The sequence below is a fragment of the Filicampus tigris genome, chromosome 7 (assembly GCF_054856515.1).
Source record: "Filicampus tigris isolate MCC_2025a chromosome 7, RoL_Ftig_1.0, whole genome shotgun sequence".
Taxonomy (NCBI): Eukaryota; Metazoa; Chordata; class Actinopteri; order Syngnathiformes; family Syngnathidae; genus Filicampus; species Filicampus tigris.
In genome coordinates, this window is record NC_141223.1 from 12,014,987 (window position 1) to 12,039,233 (window position 24,247).

The 24,247-nt window shown below is 43.4% G+C and overlaps 1 long non-coding RNA gene across 1 annotated transcript; it reads left to right on the forward strand.

Moving 5' to 3' along the window:
- The first annotated feature begins 23,175 nt into the window (after positions 1 to 23,175).
- On the forward strand, positions 23,176 to 23,849 carry LOC147144796 (uncharacterized). The gene is made up of 3 exons (XR_015087430.1): positions 23,176 to 23,309; positions 23,398 to 23,597; positions 23,702 to 23,849. It is a non-coding gene; the product is annotated as an uncharacterized LOC147144796 (long non-coding RNA).
- Positions 23,850 to 24,247: the final 398 nt, after the last annotated feature.

Below are 24,247 nucleotides of genomic sequence, written 5' to 3' on the forward strand. Positions count from 1 at the left end.
CCTACTGCCCGATGACAGCTGGGATAGGCCCCAGCGCGCCCCGCGACCCTTGTGAGGGTAAGCGGTATGGATAATTGTGACTATGGATGGATGGAGGACAAGAGTAGTAATGTGCATTTGCATTTTGGTGGCGATCGGTCACTGTTTTCGACAACAAAACTGACAAAGCGAGCAATATTAAAACGCTTGCCTCCATCCCATGACGTAGACCGCTGAGACCGAAAAAATAACAAGCCCAGCCCCACAAAGGGGCGGGCCAATTTGTCGTAAATCTAATCACAAAAAAAGCCCTTAAATCACTACAGAGTCTTTGGGGGGGGGGGGCATGTTATACTAATGTCATTTTTACATGCAAACCTATTATATAAGTGCCAATGTTAAGCTCATCCAAGCGTCCCTTTAAAAAACATTTTAATTTCCATCCCTTAATTCGAAAACATGACATTATTTTAACTCACAGTGCAGAAATTGCACAAACAAATATATTGTGATTTAGTTACTGGTTTAGTCTGTAACATGTCAGAAAATGTTTATCATTATTTTCCAAAGTAAAAGATTTAATTTGATTCAATGCTGATTTCATGAAGGACTACAGAAATTGGACAATATTGTATTTACTGGTAAGCGGACGGAATTCTGAGGATTTAGACAATCAAAAAGGTATCTTAAAGTGGAAGTCAACCAAAACATTTTTTTTTTTTAAATGTTCTATGCAGGCCCACTAGTTGAACCAAGTTATTCTGTTAAATATTGCATTTGTGGAATAAGAGTTAATTCACATGTTTTTTGCCATCTCTGCGGCAACGACCAATCACAACTCACACGTTTTCTGAAGCTGAGCCATGATTGGTTGTTATCTGAGCCCTGAGCATCTGTGATGTCATTTTCAGTCAACAGAAATGACAAAATGAGAATTAGCCTGAGATGGCTAAAAGCGGGTGGATTAACTCTTATTCCACAAACGCAATATTATTCAGAATGTCGTGTTTTAACTAGTGGGCCTGCATAGAACATATTCTGGAAACAAATACGTATGTTTCAGTTGACTTCCACTTTAACGATTACTCGATAACCAAAAATAATTACCGATTATTTCTGAGAATCCATTGGTTGTTGATTAATCGTTGCACCTCTAATTTATACATTTTGAAAAATGTAAACATTTTCTATTGGATGTAAAAAGTGATTTTGTTTTGGAGGAGAGCATTTTATTAAGCTCTCTGGCTTCTTTCCCTCTTCACCACAATTGTTTGGCATGTATCACAAAAGTTTTTGTTTACAAATTAATAAATCAATGAATGAAAAATCTAGCATAGTAGCGTTGCAGAAAGACTGGCGCAGATATTTATTGCTGCATCTTTTGTAGAAGTGGATGCATGCTGATGGACAAGTGCGGGAGCGTTCAGATAAACTCGTTTGCCCGTGGCGGCGTGTTACCATGGGGACAACAGTCGGCACGAGCTATTAATCATCCTCGCGGTTGATTACGCGCTGGGAATGTCAGGTGCATCATGTCGTCTCGCTTTCTTTACACCAGAAATTTCTACTGCGCATTCAACATGCATCCTTTACTTGTAGGGATCCAAGCTCCCCTCCAGCCAAGGAGAATAAAGAATGTGTTCACCTCGCAACACCCACAAATTCGTGGCTGCAGCTCCAAACTCCAAACATCAGATGGGCTATATATGTATGTATATATATCCATCCATTATCGATACCGCTTATCCTCACAAGGGTCGCGGGGCGTGCTGGAGCCTATCCCTGCTGTCTTTGGGCAGTAGGCGGGGGACACCCTGAACTGGTTGCCGGCCAATCGCAGGGCACACAGAGACAAACATTCGCACTCACAATCACACCTTGGGGCAATTTAGAGTGGTCAATTAACCTGCCATGCATGTTTTTGGGAATGTGGGAGGAAAGTGGAGTACCCGGAGAAAACCCACGCAGGCACGGGGAGAACATGCCCACACTGCCCCACACTGGGAGGCCGGAGCCGGTATCGGACCCACGGCCTCTGAACTGTGAGGCAGACATGCTAACCAGTCGACTACCGTGCCGCCCTATATATATATATATATATATATATATATATATATATATCGAGGAACTGCTCTATATTTATAGTTGAAGCTTCTCAAGATGAAGACACCATAGCTGCGCACGACAACCATGTGACATCCCATAGAATGATCTGGCAAGTGTGCGCTTCTCTCCTTGGCTGCCCACAGAACACCTGGATGAGACAGGTTGACGGCTATTGTCGGGGCACTGGGGTAGAGCACGTCAACCTGTGGAAGTCAACAGGGCGCATTCCCTGGTGTTTAGGCGCATGATTCATTGCCCCCCCAACTTTAAAGTCAGTCCAAGAGCATTAGCACAGATGTTAACGGCTATTTCAAAGTAGTCCAGACTCGTAAAATGCATATTTTTTTTCCAGTCGTATTCACACCATGCACCGTAAACATTTGCACTCCGCCAAACGTGTGATTGTTTCTGAGGAATAGCAAATTTATCCTCCCCTTGCCAACGGAGCCCGGGCCCCATTTTCTTGTTCAATGGAGTGGAAGTGGGTGGTTCAGCTCTGTTTGCAAGTGTGCTACAAAAAAGAGATCTAATGCAAACACAATTAGAACAGCAGCCCGGGTTCTGTTGTGCATAAAATTGATCGACAACCGGAAAGGCGGGTTTAGCGAAGTGCATTCTGTAAATCTGAGAAAACAATCACTTTAGGTTGGAGGACAAAAAGCAGAGGCCCGCCGACTTCATGCTTTGGAGCCACGGGTTATTATGCTGGATATCTGCACGCGCCCCCGGGGTATCAGACTTACAGAGCCGCTAAGGTCCGAGCAACCCACAGACAACTGTTTCTTGGTGCAATGCTGCATATCTAACCATTGTTAGAGCTCATGTCCTTTTTTTAGACTCAACTCATGCATCGCCGCTTCCTCACACACACACACACTTTCTGTTGCGGCGGCTTAGAAACCCCCCGCAGTCGAAGGCTTTGATGGAGGGCAGCGGTTGGAAGTGGTCCACTGATACATTTATTGATTGCTCTGAACTGCAAATACTCCCTTCTGCAGTTGTGCGTTCCCTTTCCCTTCGCTTGGCGGGTGACAAATAGCAATGAGACACTTTCAACAGTCCAATCAAAACGTGTTTTCAATCAGCAAGTATCTATTTTTGTTCCATGATGTGAGCTTATCCTATTGATAATTGTTCACTTGCTTTGGTCAGGAAACCATACTTGTACAGTACTGTTCAGTGTTCCACAACCTCTATTGAGCCCAGGCACATATTTTCCAACGGAAAGATTTCACGGCGCATAACCAAACAAAACAAAAATAACGGTAAAAAAGATGATCTTGTCTCAATCTGGCCTTATTAGTTAAACTTAAAGGTATTATTCTTTTGTATGAATGCCGACAGATACACAGGTTATTCTTCATCTGGTGGAAAAGCATTTTTAATGTTCTGCCCGTGAAGAAAAGTTAGCAAGCACTGGGAGGACATGCAAACTCTAAACAGGAAGGCCAGAGCTGATATTCACCATGCTGACACAATTAAATTGCGGGAGCAAAACAATCGGACACATTATAGGATATTTAAACGTAATAGATGAGTCCGATAAGAGCATCGTGCTATCATTTGAAATTTGGTAACAGACAATTTCGCACTCTGCAGGTAATGTGAAGATTTAAGTGCCGAACATTTGCGTGTTCATCTTTGAATTATTAACCAAGGGGCCTTCATCCGAATGCCGCCGCTATTTTTGATTCACTCGGGCTAACCGGGGGTTCGCCGTGACGCCCCAGTCAAGACGTGCAGACGAAATGCGGCGCGAGCGGCTGCATGTGAATGAGCCCGTTACTGCCACAGTCCATCCAGCGCAAATAAATTGGGGTTGACTTTGCGAGGAGCCTTGAAGGAATGTGGCAAGATGGAGGACGCGCCGTGTAATATTCACGCCCGATGAGAGGCGACCGTCATGTAAGATGAGCTTGGAAAAAGGAGGGAAACCCTCCAATTCCAAGCCCTCTTCTCAATGCCAAACAGAAGTAATGAGGAGTCACATACAGTACAGCTCATGTATTTGTGTGAGTTTATTTTATTAAACTGTAGAGCAAAGCCTGATTTAAATATTCATCACATGTGCTAATATTTCTCCAAATAACGAAGACAAAAGTGCAAACCATCCTGAAGGCAATCATTAAATTTTAAGGGGACGTGCGAGATTTATCGTGATGCAAGCTGCTCAATTAGTCATCCAAGGGCGAGGGACTGGGCTATTTAGCATCACGCTACTTAGTGTTGTCAGAATACTAAAAGTTTGACTTTGATACTTGATGGATGTCCTGATTTCTATGGGGTTTTTTTTTCCAAGTGTGCACAGCTGACACAGTTAGATGAGGAGGTGTTTGGAGCCATGAGTATATGAAGAAGGCAGAAAAAGAGAAATAAAAGGAGACCAGTACAAAGGCTAGAGGATGCGTGCAGCTTTTAAACTTCAGCGACCTGGCGAGAATAACAGCCACGGGCAAGACGTCAGGCAACCAGCACTTACAGGCGGGGACTCCTATCTGAGCCCACAGCAGTGGTATGGTTTTGGGGGGGACAGGTTTTTAAATGCAGGTAGAATGAGATTGGCAGACAGCGAAATTTACCGACACGGGTCCAACAAGTGGACTCGCCGCGGAGATCAGACTTCTGCTTGCAAAGTGGAAAAAGGGGATCGCGCTAGCCGACGCTGTTAGCTCTGCTATGCACTAGCTACAGTACTAGCGCTCATTCCAGAAAGTAGTCGGGATCATGTCTGTGTCATTAAATGCATGAATTAAACTCCTCGGTGGAGGTTCCCATTCAAATAAAAAAAAAAATTTGACGCTCTGTGAGCGGTCAAGTTTCAGAAAAAGACTTGACGAGACTATTTCGGATAGTCGCGTCAAACAATGTGAGAGGTATAATTTTGCGCCTCGATCTCGCTCTCGCAATGGGTGCGAGGTAAATAAGACAGCTGCAGGCGTTTTATCTCTAAGTTATTTGTGATAAGCACCAAGGTGGTACTTATCACAAATATCTTTCCAAACAACAAACTCTCATTAGCTGACAACCAAGAACTCAGCGCTAATGGAGTTGAGGTTGAAAAAAGGCATCTATCAAACAACAACACTTGGCCATATTTCATGGCCCAGGCTGCATGTCGCCAGAGAGTGACAGTCAAACGTGGGAAGAGGAGTTATGCTCGTTACTCCGACATGAGAATAAGTGGTCAGCCGAGAGGAAGCGCACATCCCACTCTTGGGACTGACGTGTGTGTGCGCGAGTGTGTGGACAGCATGATGAATGAGAGCGGAAGACTGCAGGAGCCCATAAATCAATATCCCCCCCTTTCTTTTTAAGCCTTAAAAATCCCGAGTGCATCTTCTCGTTTCGACGATGATGGTGGGACACCCGGAAACTAATGCGGCAGTATTCCCGACGGCCTTACGGCCCACTCCGCCGACCCGCTGTATGCCGCTCCTCCCACAGAATATTGTGGCCTCGCGGCAAAAGCAAACTCAACTAATGAGTCTTCCTCCAGGGCGAGGCGCGTACTACCTCTAAATGCATCGCTCCAACTCCATGAATGATTTATCACTGGAGGCTCCCGTGAGCCAATGAATTGAGAGCATTAATCCTATACATGCAGCGTTCCCACTTACATTACTGCTGAACACAGGCGTGCAATATTCATGCGGCTTTGTGTGTATATGCAGGTCTGGTCACATGCCCGGGTTTTCTGATCGAACAAAATGAGACCAAGATACATCATTTCAAAACTTTTTCCACCATTAATGTGACCTCTAACCTATACAAGTCAATTGAAAACAAACAAACAAATATTTCCATAAAGGGAAGTAAAAATTAACAACTGTGCGTACCCCCTTATAACTGAGGATATGTGACTGTGTTTGGAATTAACCAATTAGATTCAATCTCATGTTAAATGGGAGTCAGCACATACTTGCCACCATTAAAAGAGCCACTCCTTAAACCCAAACAAAGTTCAGGCTTTTCCTGACATTTTGGTAGTCACGTCATTTAGTAGCTTCCAGAGCATTGGAGGGATATCATTATTCAGTCAGGAGATGGGTCCAAAATAATTTCTTAGGCATTAAATATGCCATGGAAAACAATGAAGACAGTCATCATTAACTGAAGAAAATATGATACAACAATAACATCACCAAGAACTGTAGGTACCTCCAAAATGAATGAAAAGACGAAAACAAACTTGGTCAGGTAGGGTGCCAACAGACCGACGGCAAAGTTAGGAATTTCTGGCAAGTGCTCTCTATTTAGCACATGTGACAGCAATCTCGGCTGAGGTATGTATAAGGATTGCAGACAAAAGCCTTATCTTACAAAGCCAAAAAAAAAACCACACAATTTTCTAAACTGGTCTGATGAAACCCAGGTTTAACTCGCAGCCTCAGTTCTGCGGACCAGGCGCAGCTCGAGGTGCCGAGGACCAAGCGGAGCCTCAGAGGGGATCGAGCCTTTTCGGCTGCTGGACTTCCCATTGGAACGAGCTCCCATTGGATGTTAGGCAAGCCCCCGCTCTGTCCACTTTTAAAACCCGGTTGAAGACATTTCTATTCTCAGGCTTTTGATCCCACCTGAAATTTTCGTCTCACTTTGCATTAATGTGAAAATTAAAAAAAATCCTAAATTGGACAGGACAGCAAAGATATGCAAACTTCACAGAGGAAGGCCCGAATCGAAATGATAACCAGTCCCCCATAGTGCCAGCTGCTGAACACCCACCTTGAAATATAAAAACACATATCTATTCAAAGCCCAGACAGCCAAACTATTGACAAAACGAATGAAACATAATTACTGTATTCATCTTTATCTTGCCAATGCACAAAGGAGCAATGCCATGCTTCACTCGGCCTGTTGGCTTGTGTTTGCTTGACGACAACACTTGCTTTATGCAAGGCAAGGCAAAACAGTTTTATTTATGTAGCGCATTTCATACACATTGTAACATAGCTGGGCATTCCGCCTATGTGACAGACCGGTCTGCTTATCGGGCTCTATTTTGTTGGCGATAAACGTTGGATGAGAAACTTAAAAAAAATAGCCGGACTAAAAATCGGAAGCCCATGTTTATGTAATCGTGCATGCATGTTATTGATGCAGCATAACAGATAAATGCAGCTTCACCATGTTTGCTTTGAACTCTGGGCTCTCTTAACTTCTGCAAAACCTCAGAGCCCAACTGGGTTTATATTCCATTACCATTTCTTTAATGTATTCTGGACCGAAACGGTTCAGTGACTTATGGACCAACAACAACTTTAAAGTCTATTCTATAGCTGACTGAGCGAGTGTAAATCCTTTAGAACTGTGGTCCCACAAATAAGCAGAAAACATTCAGTGTTTTGGACTTATAAACGTAGACGCCGCATTGAGTGTGTACAGGCTGTGAATACTTTTGCCGCCTCCGCTTGTCATCGAGAGAGTGAAATACAGGCCTGGATGGCTGTGCGCAGTGCAAAGAGTTGAGCCATTGCACTGTATGAGAAGGATGTGATCTTGATTGACTGACAGCCACCAAGTGAAGATTAAATGTAACATACATCCCCTTTCCTAAAGCTGCGACACCAGCTCTGCCATTGAACCGTGCTATCGGCGGGTGGGAATTTGTCACACTCCAGGGGAGCCTGGATTGACTCTGTAGAGCTGCCCGCGTCACATTTTAGTTACTCTCCCGGACAACATCGGAGTCCAAATATTTGTTCGGAGATAAGAGTGGATGGGGGAAAATGTTCTCTGTTGCGTTTTCGAGGGCCGCAGACCTCCCACTTGAGGCTCAGAGAGTGATAGCCATCCGATGGCGATGCTGTCAAAGAGGACGCGAGTCAAGACAAGGTCAACACAGCGAGAGGAAAACACACACCCAAGGATCAGACTGTTCGGGAAGGAGCTGAAAGGGAATCCAAGCTGTGACAGGTCTTAACCCTTTTTATAGAAATAGAGTGACTGCTACTATGTAACCTTAAACCTTAAAATCTAGATAGACCATTCCGACGTGGTCCATTCCAACTATGACTGACGCTTACCCCCTGTAGCATCGAAAAATACACAGCAACGACAGACAGCGATGCTGACCATTAAAGTACCTTCTGCCCACGCGTGGGATGTAATACCCCTCCATACCATCGGCGGCGGTAGTCACTATTCCTCATGGTTACAAAAAGCCAACCGGAAAGCTATTGGCCAGGGGCGGATTATAAAAGTGTAACAATGCATTCAGCAGAGCTGGGCAGTCCATCCCTGGGCCGGACCGGTCGGACCCTCCGGCACGGCCGGATGCCCATTTTTGGGGCGGAGGGGTGGGGGGTGACAAATAAAAAAAAAATGGCTGGACTAAGCATGGCCGGAAATGGATTTTAGTCCAGCCCACTAATCGGCCCTCATGTGTGTGACGTGCTTGCGAGGCGGCCAAATTTCATCTCAGCCTACTCGGTGAAAGGCTTCTTTTTAGGCTTCTTTCAAAACAACTTGTGTCCGGGAGTATATTCAAGTTAAGCGCAGCACTCAAGTATGACACTAGCACATCATGCACTTTCCTACTTCCGGAAATACGCCGTAGCAAAACTGCTGTGTAGTGGTTTGCTGGCATGCTTTTATTTTGCAGGCCGGGAAATGTGAAGGAGGGGAAGTGTGGAAAATAAGTAACTTGTTGAATGCTTGCAGACTTGTCGTCTGTTGGGCCCAAATAATCATACGATACGACAAAACCAAGGTCCGCTGATAGTGTAGTGGTACACACGCCCGAGTTGTGTGCGGGCAGCGTGGGATCGATTCCCGCTCAGTGACAGTGTCTATGTGTGCCCTGCGACTGGCTGGCGACCAGTCCGGGGTGTAGTCTGCCTTCGCCCGTTGACGGCTGGGATAGGCTCCAGCAACTCCCCGCGACCCTGTATAGGATAAGCGGTTTGGAAAATGACATGACATGACGACAAAACCAACCCCAGGGCTCGCAATGGAAGTAATCACACGCAGTGGGGTAAGTACGTGAGTAAGTGGCGCGTTTGAAGCGTGTCCAGAGCAGGTTTGAATAGTAAGTTAGCCAGCTAATTCTCCTTAAATAAACTTAAATAAAACTGTTAGCATCTCTCCCGCGGGGGCATCATGTATGTTTTTTTTGTTTTTGTTTTGGCGGGTTGGTGGCGGGGGCGGGGGTCAGAACGGACAATGTTTAGGAATATGGCCGGGGGGTCGCGGCCGGAAGGGTACCCTGGTCAAGGGTGGAGGGTCGCGGCCGGACGGGCAAAAAAGGGTCAAGTGCCCAGCTCTGGCATTCAGCTATATTTTTCGCTCACAATGAACTCCCACGCAAAGTACCTGAAGTACCGTAGGCCCCGAAAAGGCCCCACAAGCTCATCTTTGATTATACCAGCCCATACCAGTGCCCCATCTCCACCTTGCTGGCGTCAGCATCAAAGATGAGCTTGCGGGGCCCTTTCGGGTTGAGGATGGAGTCAAGCTGAACTCCCAGTCCTACTGCCAGTTTTATCAATAATGTTCACACTAATTTGTTGTTCTATCAACACAACTATACTTTCCACCCGCTAATTAGCAAACGGCAAGATTTTGTAGGAATCAAAGCTCCGTCCTGCAGGTTAAAACTATTTCTTTTCATTAACATCCTCCGCAAACATGCATAAACAAACATATCTCGTCAACAAAAGCCCTCCCTGGCCGCCGAGCCAATTGTCTCATTTGCAACTTGGGCTATTTGACTGCGAGTTCCAGCAGCAGCAACAGCGGCCGCAGAAGCTGCCACGTTGTCTGATTGATTCCCAGACTGGAGAAATTCATTCAGATCTTTGCTCTGATTTTCCATCGCATCTTTTGCCGGCGCCTCCCGCCCGATCCAGTCAGCTGAACGTCCTTCAAGAACAATCCTATGCTGATTAATGAAGCCGAGCCGTTTGAGAAAGCGGCCAGGGTCCCCGCAAATTGAACATTGCATACTTTTCAGAATCCATCTCCTTCTCGCAGCAACCACACTCCTATTAAAATTTACTTGCAGATTTTTCTTAGTGCGCAAATGTGTGACCAGATGTTGTCTGACAGCTTCATGGTGCTACAAAGAAGCTGTGGGCTTTTGAAAGCATTTATTCTAGACAGATGAAAAAACACACAGGAACACGCCTCATAAGTCTTAGCAGTACAATACAGGAACTGACATAACTGTACATATTAGCATTTACCTCCTTTGATCGCCGTTTCTGCAAACCAACATACAAAGTAGTTCCTGCCTTAAAAACAGATGCACCGACTCCCACACATTTTCACAACTGCTACAACCCCCCACAATTCGTGTAATTGTACTTTTCATAAATTTCAATCTCTCGCATGCAGGAAAAGTCATTTTGGTTGCTGCTGTTTACAATTTCAGTACACTATCTTTCAACTGAACTCACCTTTATTTGTAGAGCACTTTAAAAACATCCACAGCTGCAAGCAAAGTGCTGTACTTAAAGTAAAAATCATAAATTTGAAAAGAAAAACTGTTAAAACAATAGAATAATAGCATAAAAATAGTGAACATAAAAAAGACTAAACCAATGCCAAGTCGAAAGCCAAAGAACAAAAATGTTTTAAAAAGGGTTTTGAAGATGGACACAAAGGGGGCTTGCCTAAACTTTAATGGGAGGTCATTCCAAAGGGAGGGATCCCTACTGAGACGCCGCTTGGTCCTCGGGGCCTCTAGTAGCATCTGGTCCGCTGATCTGAGGCACGGGGCACGTACATAGAGGTGGCGGAGCTCAGACGGGTAAGGTGAGGTAAGGCCATTTATAGATTTAAAGACAAATAAAAGATTCTTAAAATGAACTCTAAAATGTACAGGGAGTGTCATGTTTGGTTTGATTTTGGGCTTTCTTTAGTTTCATGTTTTGCTCAGTGTTCTGTGTCTGTCTCGTCATGATTATTGTGTCCACTTCTGTGCCTTCCACTCCCTAGTGTTGGCCAATCAGCTCCCTCCTACCTTGTGTCTCTTGTCCAGGTGTTTCTCGTTGTCTCGTCAGTGTGCTTGTATTGAAGTTGCTAGTTTTTGTTCAGTTCTTGTCAGTTCATTGTCGTATAGTTGCTGTCGTGTTCTCCTAGTTGTTGGTTTAGTCCTCGCTGTGGCTGTCATGTTGTTTTGTTTCACCCAGTCTTATATTTTGCTTCTTAGTGTTTCTTTGTTACTTTGAGTTTTGGATTTTTCAAGATTTGTTTGTGTTGCTTTTGTTTTTGTTAATAAATACACTCTTCAGTATGCCTTGCTTCTCCTGCCTCCCTGCATTTGGGTCCTCCTTCCCCGAACCCTGGCAGGGAGCCAGTGAAGGGAGGCCAGGATTGGAATAATGTGGTCCCTCCCACGAGCTCCATATAGGAGACGACCAGCAGCATTTTGAATGAACTGAAGACACTTGAGGGAGGACTGGCTGACTTGAAAATAAATTTGCTGCAGACGGGACAAAAGTTGCCTTAAGGATAAAGCGTTTTTTTTTTTGTTGTTTTTTTTTGGCTTAGAGGGACATAGTTCTGACTGTCATCCTTAAGGATAAAGTGTTTTTTTTTTTTTTTTGGCTTAGAGGGACATAGTTCTGACTGTCATCCGCATTGCAGGGAAAGGAAATAACATGCTTTCTTCAGATGGAACCCAGGGACAACAAATATAATGAAAACAGCAGAGGCCCCAAACTCGAACCCTGTGGAACACCATACGACAGTGGGGCAGAGTGAGACTCAGAGCAACCAATGCTAACACAAAAGGTCCTGCCTGCCAAATAGGATCCAAACAACTCTAGAGCACTACCACTAATGCCCACCTGGTGCCGCAACAAGCCAACAGAATAATGTGGTCCACCATAACAAACACTGCAGTCAGTTCCAACAAAACAAGACACATACGTAGTCTCCAGTGTCATTGGCCAGGTGGATGACTGGAAAACCTCCATGACATTATGTTCATCCAAGACAGACTGTGCAGCACATTTACAGAATTTTTTGGGTTAAATAAAAGCAGCTTGGAAATGGGTCTGAAATTCAACAGAACACCTTGATCAAGACCAGGTTTATTGAGCAGGGGTTCCACCACAGCATGTTTAAAATGTTGGCGGACTACACCCAAATATATACTGCTGTTGATAATGACAAAAATCTATTGACCAATACTCGGAAGGCCCTCCTGAAAGAAATGAGGAGGAACAGAATTAGAAGAGCCGGATGGCTCAATCTGATAAACCGCATCTTCTAAAAACACCATAGGAAACAGTTTCAAAAGATTTAAGCAATATTACAATAAAAACAGCAAGCAGGATAATTTTGTTCGCAATAATCATGTTACGAAATGATCACTTTCATCTCGACTTGCAAACTTATTAGAGCCCATCACAGGCGGCTGTACATGAAAAAGATGGCAGGGCCACCTGTGTCACGCTGATGGAGAGCATGTGTCCGCGGCCACCCGTGACCTTCCCTCCCACGCTTCTTAACCAGATCAATTACACATCGAGAACAAACGCGGCGAGAAAGGCGAGACAGTAAGCCCGTGACCTTGTCAGAGCTCCGAGGGTCACAGTGAATAATTCCTTTGGAGCGCCATCAAAAGTTAACGGGTTGAGTTCGAGGATCGCTGGGGTGAAAGAAGACAAACTAGGTTGGTGAAAATTTTCAAGTTTTTTCAAGGAACCCTCGTAATCCTAATGCCAATCAATCAGAATTATCATGTGAACTGCCAATTTTCATTTTCAGCGAATCACTCAAAGTGTGGTTACCTCTTTCTATTTACCCCATTTTTACATCACATTTTTTACACTGTTAAAAAAAAGGCTGAATTTGACAAAGCAAGGAACAGAAAGTACAGATATTTGTTCTTAAATGGAGAGTAAAAGTAACAAGTTGTTAAAATGCTCAAGTAAAGTAAGTACCTGTGGGCGGCACGGTGGTTGACTGGTTAGCATGTCCGCCTCACAGTTCCGAGGTCGTGGGTCCGATTCCGTCCCCGGCCTTCCTGTGTGGATTTCGCATGTTCTCCCTGTGCCTGCGTGGGTTTTCTCCGGGTACTCCGGTTTCCTCCCGCACTCCAAAAAACATGCATGGTAGGTTAATCGATCACTCTAAATTGTTCCTAACTGTGCTTGATTCTGTGTACCCTGCAATTGGCTGGCAACCAGTTCAGGGTGCACCCCGCCTACTGCCCAATTACAGCTGGGATAGGCTCCAGCACGCCCACGACCCTTGTGAGGATAAGCGGTATGGATAATGGTTGGATGGATGGATGGATGTGTGTGAGTCAAGCTAACCACTACTCTACCGTGCTGCCTCGAGTATATGTCCATTACATATAAATCGGAAAAACGTAATTTCTATCAAAGTTTTCCCGTCAATCACGTGACGACCACTGACGCTCGCCGCTTAGTGTCGAAAATTAGGCTGCCACATTTGCTACAGTCCAGCCTCCGCGGTCATGTAAACGCCGTTTGGGCCACTTTACTCAGCAATGATTAATGCTCACTCTCAAGACTTTCACCTTCAGGTCACCTCACACAACTGCTAACCTGTGCTGAGATTACTCTTCCAACAGACCAACCGATGGTGGTCTTTTATGGCACCCTGCCTGCTTTCGTGCATTACAATCACCTATAATGACTGCTTTTTCACCCATTAAAAGCCTGGGTATGAGTTTAAAGGCATACTTATTAATCCGCAAGTGTGTCTCTGAGGACACAAATGCAGCTTAGTGCCATTTGAACAGCTTGGCTCTGTGTGAATTCTCCTCTTAGAAGAGCTTATTACCTTTCGCTGCTACAGTGTATATACTGGAACTGCTCAAGATGGGCCCCGGCGCGAGTTTGCATATTTGAGATGTTTTTTAAAGGAGACATACTATGCGTACTTTTTTCATATTCTAAAGAAGTCCAAGATGTCTTTCGTGTCATGTTTGTGAAATTCCTTCATTAAAATACCCCAAGGATCGAAAATTAGTCAATTTACCTCTCTTCATGGTTGGTTTGCTAGTTACAAATTCAACTTCACATATGTTTTGTGGAATGTATTCACATCTATTTTGCTGGAAAACTCACCTATTTGTATTTTGTACTCTTTCTGAAAAGCTGTAAAAAAATCCACAAGATGCCATAGAAATAGGCAAGTGACACTGTAATCGTTATCAATGAAGCAAGTTTGATTTCTAGAAGAGTTTTGTACAGTAGACTGGTACGGAGCTACGTTTAGCCAGGGTTGTCAATGGAAGTTAGCTAGTTAGTTAACTTTACCGTATTTTGCCAGTCCGTCTTCCGTCCGCGACCTGGGCACCCTTCCATCATCGTCCCTCCGTCCTTATTCATGAAAATAATCATCCTCCATCCCCGTCCATCCTGGTCCTTTTAAAGCGCTTCCGTCTTGACATATCATCAGTTCATCTCACAAATACAAACAAAAAAAATGTCTGTGCACGATGCCGTGGAAGAGATGCTAAAGGCAGAGGTTTCATAATTCAGAAACATTATTTAAAGCTCATTAGCTGGCTAATTTCCAATTCACATCCACTTACCGGCTGGGAGCATCATGAGTAGATTGAATTGTTTACAACTGCTTAAAAGAAATCAACACATCAGTTGGTACTTAACCCGGTTAGGAACTATGACCAGGACGGACAAAAACCCACTTCTGTCCTTGGTTAGTCCGTCCTTTAAAAAAAAAAAGAAAAAAAAAGTCTCGTCCTCTGTCCTCAATCTCCAAAATGGGCGTCCATACGGCACGAACGGACATACTATTCACTCTCTGGGATGGAATGCCCATCTGTGAAAGTTAGAGAGTCTTCTCTGCATGGTCATGTACATTTGTGCTCCTGGTGGATTATTTTCAAAGTCAACATAACCTTAAGCCATTTAAAATGGCATTTGGAATCACACTACATTGTTTTGGGATTTTAGTGAATTCCACTGACATCGACACAGGCAGATCACAAAAACATTACTATTTTTTTTCCGCACTTGAAGGGTGGGCAGACACTCCAGGGAGCTATTTGTGTACATGCCATTAAAAAAACAATTTCCATAATATGTCCCTTTTAAGTCTAAAAATGCAGATTACCATAAAACGTGTCTTTTCAATTGAGCCTCACGTATGGCCTTTAGCCAGCAAGTCTACCTGCTGTCTTATTTATGCTAATTGCAAACAGACGTTTTGCCTTGTTTCACAGACTACAAGTACTTTTTTGTTTGCTTCCTTTTTTTTCTCCCACTTAAAGAAAGGCTGAGCTGTTTTCTGAATCTGAGCCGTGATTGGTGGTTGCGAGCAGTTGTGAATGTCATTTTCAGTCGACAGAAGACAAAATGTCTGCCCCCGGAGATGGCTAAAAACGAGTGGATTAACACTTATTCCACAAACTCAATATTTATCAGGATGCGCTGTTTTAACTAGTGGGCTTGCATAGAACATATTCTTGAAAAAAAAGAAAAGGTTTGCGTTGAATTCCGCTTTAAGAAGCAAAATGCACTCATTTTTAGCCATCTCCGGGGGCAGCCATTTTGTCTTCTGTCGACTGAGAATGACATCACAACTGCTCCCTGGATTAACAGCCCAAAAATCCAATGAAAAATTCAATTTATTTGTCAGATTTACCCACGTCGTCGTTTGAACTAGCAAAGGTGAACTTCGTGTTCCTGCTTCCTTAACCAGGAAGCAGAGTCAAATGGGATGTGATTTCAATTCGGAGGAAAATGATGGAGGCACATGGATGCATAGATATGCTGTATAAGGCCTACACTGGATGTCTTATCGACTGGGTGGATCATACGTCAAGGTGTCTGCCATCTTGGGGGAGTCATTTGTCAAGACTTCAGCAATGATGCCACTGATATGATTTCAGACATTTGGAATTAATATTTGTTAGTTAATTTTTTTCAATCGCATTAAACAGCAGATAATGTACGAGGTGAGGCTGACTATATTTCAGTTTCAGCCTCCTGCAGAGGGGCTGTGGAAGCCGTACCGAAAGACCAAGAGCAAAAGTTGGTGCAGTTCATCTTCTACATGGGCACATAGCCTCCAGCTCATATAAATTCTTTGACTTTGTAAGACTAGATGCTGATCTCTTCAAACTGTATAGCTAATAGACAAAGGGGAAAGAATGCACACTCGTGGAGTACTTCGCAGCTTTATGGCCGAAAAGACATACCAGTGAACTTTGACAACTCTTATATTAATGGTGGTATTGACTTTTAAATGAATGTTGTTGTGTTTTTTTTAATCTGGCAGGCAAGCAGTTAGCTCATGCTTGGATGCTGTTGTTGTAGTGGAGATGGCCGGGAATGTGGGACATTTCCCACTTGGAGCTTAGAGCCAAACCAAAAAAAAAAACCTATCTGACGACCTCAATTGAAAACACAAAATGTCTGTCATGAGTATAAAAGCAGTACATTTTAGGTTTCAATATTGACAGATACTAATTACTTTTTTATACAGGGAGAATACGGTGTATCGACCAAATCAACTGAACGAGGCAAAAGAGGCACAGGTGATTTTCAAAATAAAACTCCTCCTGACTCTAATGACTCTGATAAAATACTGCATTTTTGTTCAGTCTCTCTGTGTGACTTACTGGCCCACGACCCAGTTTGGGATCCATGGCCTGGGTACTGCTGCTCAATAGGGTTTAAGTTGACAGACTGACTTTGCTGGTCAAGAACCTTCCAACTTCTTAAGACTATAGCGCAATCTGAATTGTGTACAAATCTGTTTAACATCATCCCCTGTAGGAACGGAATTATGTTGTAAACTGAAGACCCCCTGCAACGCATCAGATATGCATCTTGGTGAACTGGGGCTACACTGATTTGCCCCGAACAGGAACTCAGCTATCAAACAACATTTCAGCCAACCGAGTTGAAGATCCAGCTAACTGTTCAGAGGTGCTAACAAAATCAGGATTTCTTGTAAACTAACCTGTAGGACATCTGACCAATTTTAGACAATCTGGAAGTTGAATTTCAAGTGCAACCTGAATACTAAGTATCTAAACTAGCCATCCGGCGAGCACGCTGAGTCCAGGCACTTTATTTCCGACACATCAATCGCTTCCCGATGACTTATTCATTAAGTTGTACAGAACGCCCGTCATGATGATGAGAGTGTTAAGGAGCATGTTTTCAGGACACGCTTTTTGCCAAGCAGCATGTCAGCATTCCTGTGGAATTAAAGCCACTGTTAATCAATTCTAGCGGAGCTGGAGCACACCCAAGATGCACAAAAAAAACGGAGATATTTGCTGTTGTGGAGAGAAGATGATGGAATGTGAAATAGCCTCTTGACTACAACTACTGCAAAATCACTGATGATAGTCTTGAGTAATGTGATGAGGAATTAAAATCCACATTTGCCTCCAAAATATGCTTTGTTATATGTTGTAATGATTCATTTCCCAATTAGTTGATCAGTGGTGTTAATTCGCTGGAACTCAATCAGGATGAAAGCTGAGATGTTAAATGTTAACACAAAGTGACGGGTACCGCGGGGAAAGTCATGTCTTGCATGTATTTATCTTGAGCAGCGTACATGTGTGATCAAGGGTGCTTTCAAAGTGTGGCTCTGGGGGACACGTCGCCCGTCTATTGCGCCCTGCAGGGAAAGGATGCCAACTTTTGCCCAGCTGTCAGACGGATTCACGGCAGCTGGCCTCTGTAGCTGCACCCTGGGTGGTTGCAGCCAGCACTGGCGCACGTGACCCATTCGAAAAGTCTTCAATATCAGCGTGTCTTTGAGTTTGAGGCGCTGGGTAACTTACAACATTCGGTATGAAACAGTGTACATCCGCAGGGGCACTTTTGCTTTCCCAAATGCCCTCAGAGAGTAAACAACAGGACAGGTTAAAATGCATTCTATCACCAAAGTGCTTTATATGTAGGTCACTGTCATGTCATAGAGCACTGATGACAAAATAATCTTTTGTGGCCGACACTTGAAGGAGCGTTAGAATCTGGACAGTCACACAGCATTTTGATGTTACCGAACACAGACGCACAATTTGGACACAGCTACTGTTTGTCCCTACCTATTTTGATTAAAATTGTACTGCTAGTGTCTTGGATGGCATGGACAAACCCATAATTTGCAACAAGAGGCCGATTTGTTTGTAGTCACTATCATTTGTAGGAAAGTAAACAGTGCTGTGGCAAATTGAAGTTGGATTGAAGGTTTGCTTCTGGTGTGAAAACAAAACTCAACGTGAACATTTTGCACTGTGCTTATTGTACTCTTGAAAAAGAAGGCTGGTAGTATGAGTTTGACTTTTGCTAAGTTGAAGGACAATTGTTACAGAACAATGCCTGGTCAAGAGGGTAAAACAACTATGGACATACTCAATATTTAACCATAGATATCGTGCCCTTGGACTTTTTTGTATCTTAGAATTAGTACATGTCTTGATTAGATAAAGTGCAATAATCCTTAAAAGTGTAAAGACAAATGTTTACAGTTGGGAGAATGGTAGACCTGTAACTATGAAAAACACTTTTAGCCTATGAATATCCATCCATCTATTAGCTGGACCGCTTATCCTCATGAGGATCGTGGGCATGCTGGACAAAACATCCATCCATCCATCCATTATCTGTACCGCTTCTCCTCACAAGGGTCGCGGGGCATGCTGGAGCCTATCCCAGCTGTCTTTGGGCAGTAGGCGGGGGACACCCTGAACTGGTTGCCAGCCAATCGCAGGGCACACAGAGACAAACATCCGCACTCACAATCACACCTAGGGGCAATTTAGAGTATCCAATCAACTTACCATGCATGTTTTTGGACTGTGGGAGGAAACCGGAGTGCCCGGAGAAAACCCACGCAGGCACGGGGAGAACATGCAAACTCCACACAGGGAGGCCGGAGGCCGGAGGCGGACGTGCTAACCAGTCGACCACCGTGCCGCCTGGACAAAACAATCAAATGAAAAGACGTATTTATTGTGGTTTGAAATCAGTAACCGTTTTTCTGTGTGTGACCAAATGTGTGTTTTAACAGGTAGATTGGTGACACCAACCTGTGACCCGAGTTACCCAGTCTGTCTTGCAAAAGCTCCTTACTCTTGCAAACTGATGAAGAAAACAAAACAACAGACCTCAGACAAATTCGATGTGGACTCTCAGCTTTGCTGGGACCACACTGACAATTCTGTTGTCTTTGTAACCTTGACGACTGAGCTCCTCTTTGTCAACCCATGCTGACTTTCATGTGTTGGCAGAATCACCCGACGACCCAGAGTGACAGTCTTGGACTCGGCGTGATTGTCACCGCAGGCTTTGATGATGTTGCAACCTCCGCTTTATGCCTTCTTTATCTCCAGTGATTCGGAACATTGACACAAGGTAGAAAGAGGGCCACGTCTTCCATTAAGGAGGCTCTTGGCGGCCCACTGACATGAGGATAATGCAAACAAATCAATCATGGCATTGTTACCGGGGTAATAGGTGAGCAAATATGTTTTCTGCTGGCCATACTTATTATTCTGGGATTGGCAGGCCCCCGGGAGCCAGTGGAGCCAGATGGAATAGAGTTGTTGTCACCACTGGGTGACCGAGTAATGAATTACTCCGGGACAAATGGGACGCCTCACGGGAGATGAGGAATCCTCCCAGAAGGAGTGTGAATGACAGCATCCACCAAGCCTCCTTTGCTTTATTTGTCCTTTAGCAACTAGAAATACATCAACCTTAGGAACAATGGGGATTCTATGACAGAGAATATTTTCCAAATCAAAACAGACAGTCGTGTCAAATTCGGACATTTTTCCTGTTTTGGGATTCTCAGATGTCTCTGAAAGGTTATCCTGAGTGATAATTTCATCGTGTCAGATAGGTGTGTTAAGCCTATACCTCACTGAGCAGTGAATGCTTGTAAACGTAGCGAACTTGCGGTTTCTTCAGGGTTCGTAAAAGTTCGCAAACGTGTTCGCAAAGTTTATTTCGTCACAAGGAATGCAAATTCTGTCAGTGTCAAGTCTTTGCAAAACAGTTGTAAACATTTGTAAATGCCAATTTTTCGTAAAACGCCAAAATTGTTTTTATTTGACAATGCTAGAGGCCACGTTCCAATATAGGTCGACCTATTTGTGCTCATGTAGTTAACATGCAACCTAACAGTTAACCTAGCTTTTAGCATTTCTTCCTCTATTGCTAGTCATTCTTCTTGTTCTTTGCATTTTCCAGCCCTTTATGTAGCCAAGGTGCATTTGAAAAAAACTTACAACACACCACCAAATGAAAATGTTGCAAAAAGTACATATACTGAAATAATGATTTAATCTCAATTCTAGTCGAGCATTTCATTGTTTTCTGCCTCTCCTTATACTGTACATCACTGTCAGAGCTAGATGAACATAGCAAACAAAAATGCATTATTAACAGTCACGAAATAATAATTTTGGGACAAATGAAGCGAAACGGTTGTTACGATCAGGTATGAACTCTGTATGTGCCACGGCACAGTGGGTGGATATCGCTTCCCTATGACACCGTACTGCCTCTCAGAGGTCACTCTTTGTACAGCAACATAAATCATTATGTGTGCATTGTTGCTCGTCTCCGGTACAACATCTCACACTTATGAACAGTAAGCACAAACTGCATCCCCTCCCCACTCCACCCCAATTATATGTTGGTTCTCACCCATTTTAAAAATCTGTGAAGATGTGAAAAATTGCTGTGTGTATCATAGCCAGCTTTTTCACAACACAATCTATGGCCTTGAAACCCTGACTGAGGCATCCTGTGGTTGACCAGACAATTGGTCCCTCCATCCAGCTAATGGCGCTTCTTCGGTGACACTCATTGCTGCGGGATACGATTACTCCTTGGTAATTATGATGGTGATTTGCCATTCCAGCTGAATGAAATCGGACTGTATTATTTGTGACAACAGCAAACTGACTGTCTGCGGCAGATGATTGTGATGGGGGAGGGTCGATGATTGGTGACACAAGCCTTCTGTTGGCACAAGCGCTGATAAATGCACTGCGTGTTTCAGCGAGGATGCAGCACACAATTTCGAAGGCAGACAGGTATGTGTGGTCGCCGAGGCAGACGGCCAACTTTACGAGTCGGTTAAGAAAAGCGCAAAAGGATGCGGTACATACTTTTCATTTTGTGTTTAAATCTGAACTGAGTGTATGCGAGGGAAGTGTTTCCCAACCGTTGTTGATCCAGGGCACATTTTACTCTGGGGAAGTCTCACAGCACACCAACCAAGATGTCACCAAAAAGTATGTATGCTGAAATAATGAGGATCTCATCTGAATTCACTCTCAAAATTCATTTAGTGTAAAGTCTGTGCATGTTTAGTTGAACCCAAAGTTATTATTCTGTTGTTTGAATGGCAACAGGTGGATAACCAGGTTAATTGTACCTTCAGTGCATTTAGTTGCTCTGCATGTTACTGTACAACGCTAGCATAAATAGGTGAACAATGATACATTATTTATAGTAAATCATCTTAATCATAGTTAATAATTCTTGGACTATTTAAGTGAACCTGAAAAATTTCCACTGGCGCACCTGATGATGGTGATATATTTTTACTATGCATTGATGTAAGTCTCTCATTTATGACGATACCAACTAGAGATGTTCAGAACCACATTTTTTAGACTCAATACCAGTACGAGTCTTCACACTTTGAGTACTCACCGATACCGAGTACCGATACCTCTATACTTTTGATATACAGTATACAATTTCATTGAATACACTGGCAAAAAATAAAGAACAAAGACCTTTCTTTCTGACTCTGATGATTTGCAGATGTCAAATTGTCGCAGTATAGTACCAACTACTGTCAAAGAGGGCTTATTCAATATGTTCTTTTTTTGCCTTGAGTATCTGTGGCTAGTATCAACAGCCACCATGAGTACCCAATACCTTAAAATAAAGCTGGTATTGGCCCTAATACCGACAAAAGACGTTTCAAGTTAACGGAGTGCAATGTTTTTGCAATGGTGTAAAAATATCTGGTCTCGACAAATGCAACATTAGAATGCATGCTCAGTTACCACTGTACTTACAGTTTTTCCATTTGATTGCTTCATATTTGTGGCCTAGAAGTGTTCAGACATATTTATTGTACACTGTTATGCCAACTCACTTAATTGTTTTTTTTAATTTACGCTATCATTGCAAAGCTTGAATTACTAATACAGCTTCAGTGGCAAATGATAAAAACACTACTGTACTGTACATCGGTGGTGTTTTGCTGACTATGTTGGCATTGTTTTGTTGATATTGTGTTTATGCAAATGCTCATTAATAATCAGGCAGATGGCTGCGCCATGTAAGGCGCCTAGTTCGATGTGTTTCATAGCCTGGTGGTTTCCAACAATTTGCTGAAGTAAACAGCAACGATCGTGGATGAATAAAATAGTGGCCACAATACTTTTGTGCCCATCACTCCTGATAAACCCCCATAATGTGAATTTAAAACTACTGTATACTGATTGGACATTTGCATATTTAGGTCTTTGTCTCTCTTAAATTGAGACTCTTATATTTATAATTCATAGTTTTTTGCTCAATTGATATTTCCTGCATGCTCCAATTAGGAAAATCCCTCAAAGTGACTCAATGCAGCTGCACAAGTCGAATGCAGCAGATGTTGACGCTCCCAATAATGAAAAGCATCCGTCTACCAAACAAATTATAATTTACCACTGCCTATATAGTCAGCATCTGTTGAGCAATAAATATGAATTGGCTGCATTCACTAAGCATGTTAAAGCAACATGCCATCTGCACCAGTGTAAACGTTAATTCTTAGCCCACGCTTAAACACTGAAAGACATACACGCTCTACAAACATAACACTCTGATGTGCACACGTACAAACAGACACTCATGCGGTACACTTTGCTTAAACATGCTGGAGTGCATCTCCATGTTTCAGACGCTGAGTAGAACAAATCAAAAAACAGAGTCCGACATTTTATTAGATATGTATTACTTAATTTAAGCAAAATTATCTGATGATGGAACAGGAAAATTTGACGGGCAAAATTTCTTAAAACAAGGTAACAGCAAGCATAATAATAACGTATATCATTAATAGAACCTCAACAACAACTTGGGAGTACCTTGTTAAGATCCATCCACCCATCCATCCATGATCCAAATCGTTTATCCTCACAAGGGTCGCGGGGAGTGCTGGAGCCCATCCCAGCTGTCATCGGGCAGTAGGCGGGGTACACTCTGAAGTGGTTGCCAGCCAATCGCAGGGTACACAGAATCAAACACTCACAATCACACCTAGGAACAATTTAGAGTGATCGATTAAACTACCATGCATGTTTTTGGAATGTGGGAGGAAACCGAAGTATCTGGAGAAAACCCACGCAGGCACGGGGAGAACATGCAAACTCCACACGGGAAGGCCGGGGCCACAACCGAACCCACGACCTCTGAACTCTGAGTCGGACCTGCTAACCAGTCGACCACTGTGCCGGGCTTTGTTCAGCTTTCTGAGGAAAAACATGCGGGAAGGAAGTGAAAGGAAAAACTTGCCTGGTAAGAAGAAATGTATTGGCAGACAAAGAAGAAGCATATTTCGCCTTGTTTTGAGATGTCTTATTTTGATGAGATTTTACATGTTTGCATTGTATTTTTTCCAGTCTTGGATTGACACCGACGCTGGTGAAGAAGCCTCGCACGTCTTGAATGTTGAAGTGTGCATTCCCCATATAATTTTCTGTGAATGTGTCGCCCGTCGCAGATGTCAAGATATTTGTGTTGACTGGAAGTGTGAAAGTGTCCGTGCGGAAGGATTATGTAAGGGACACTTGCTGCTGCCGTGTTGTATGTGTTTTTGGGTTGTTGTTTTTTTAGATTGATGTGCATTTTAAGTAGCTACTGGGACATTCATTGCACATAAACAGTCTGGAATCTGCCAAATGCCATATGGCCATCTTGTTATTTTACTGAAAAATTGTCATACTCTTTGCAAATTGATCAACACTTGAGGACAACTAAGACACTTAAAACCGCTGAACTTCAACAAATTTCACTTCAGCAAATATCAGATGACTGACATTTATTCAGAAATACTCATTCGAAACAAAAACGCAGCCTCGACAAGAACACGACACATAAAGTTACATGAGGTATGTGGACTCACATCCCATTCCGCACCCATCGATTTGTGGTTTGCTATTTACAAA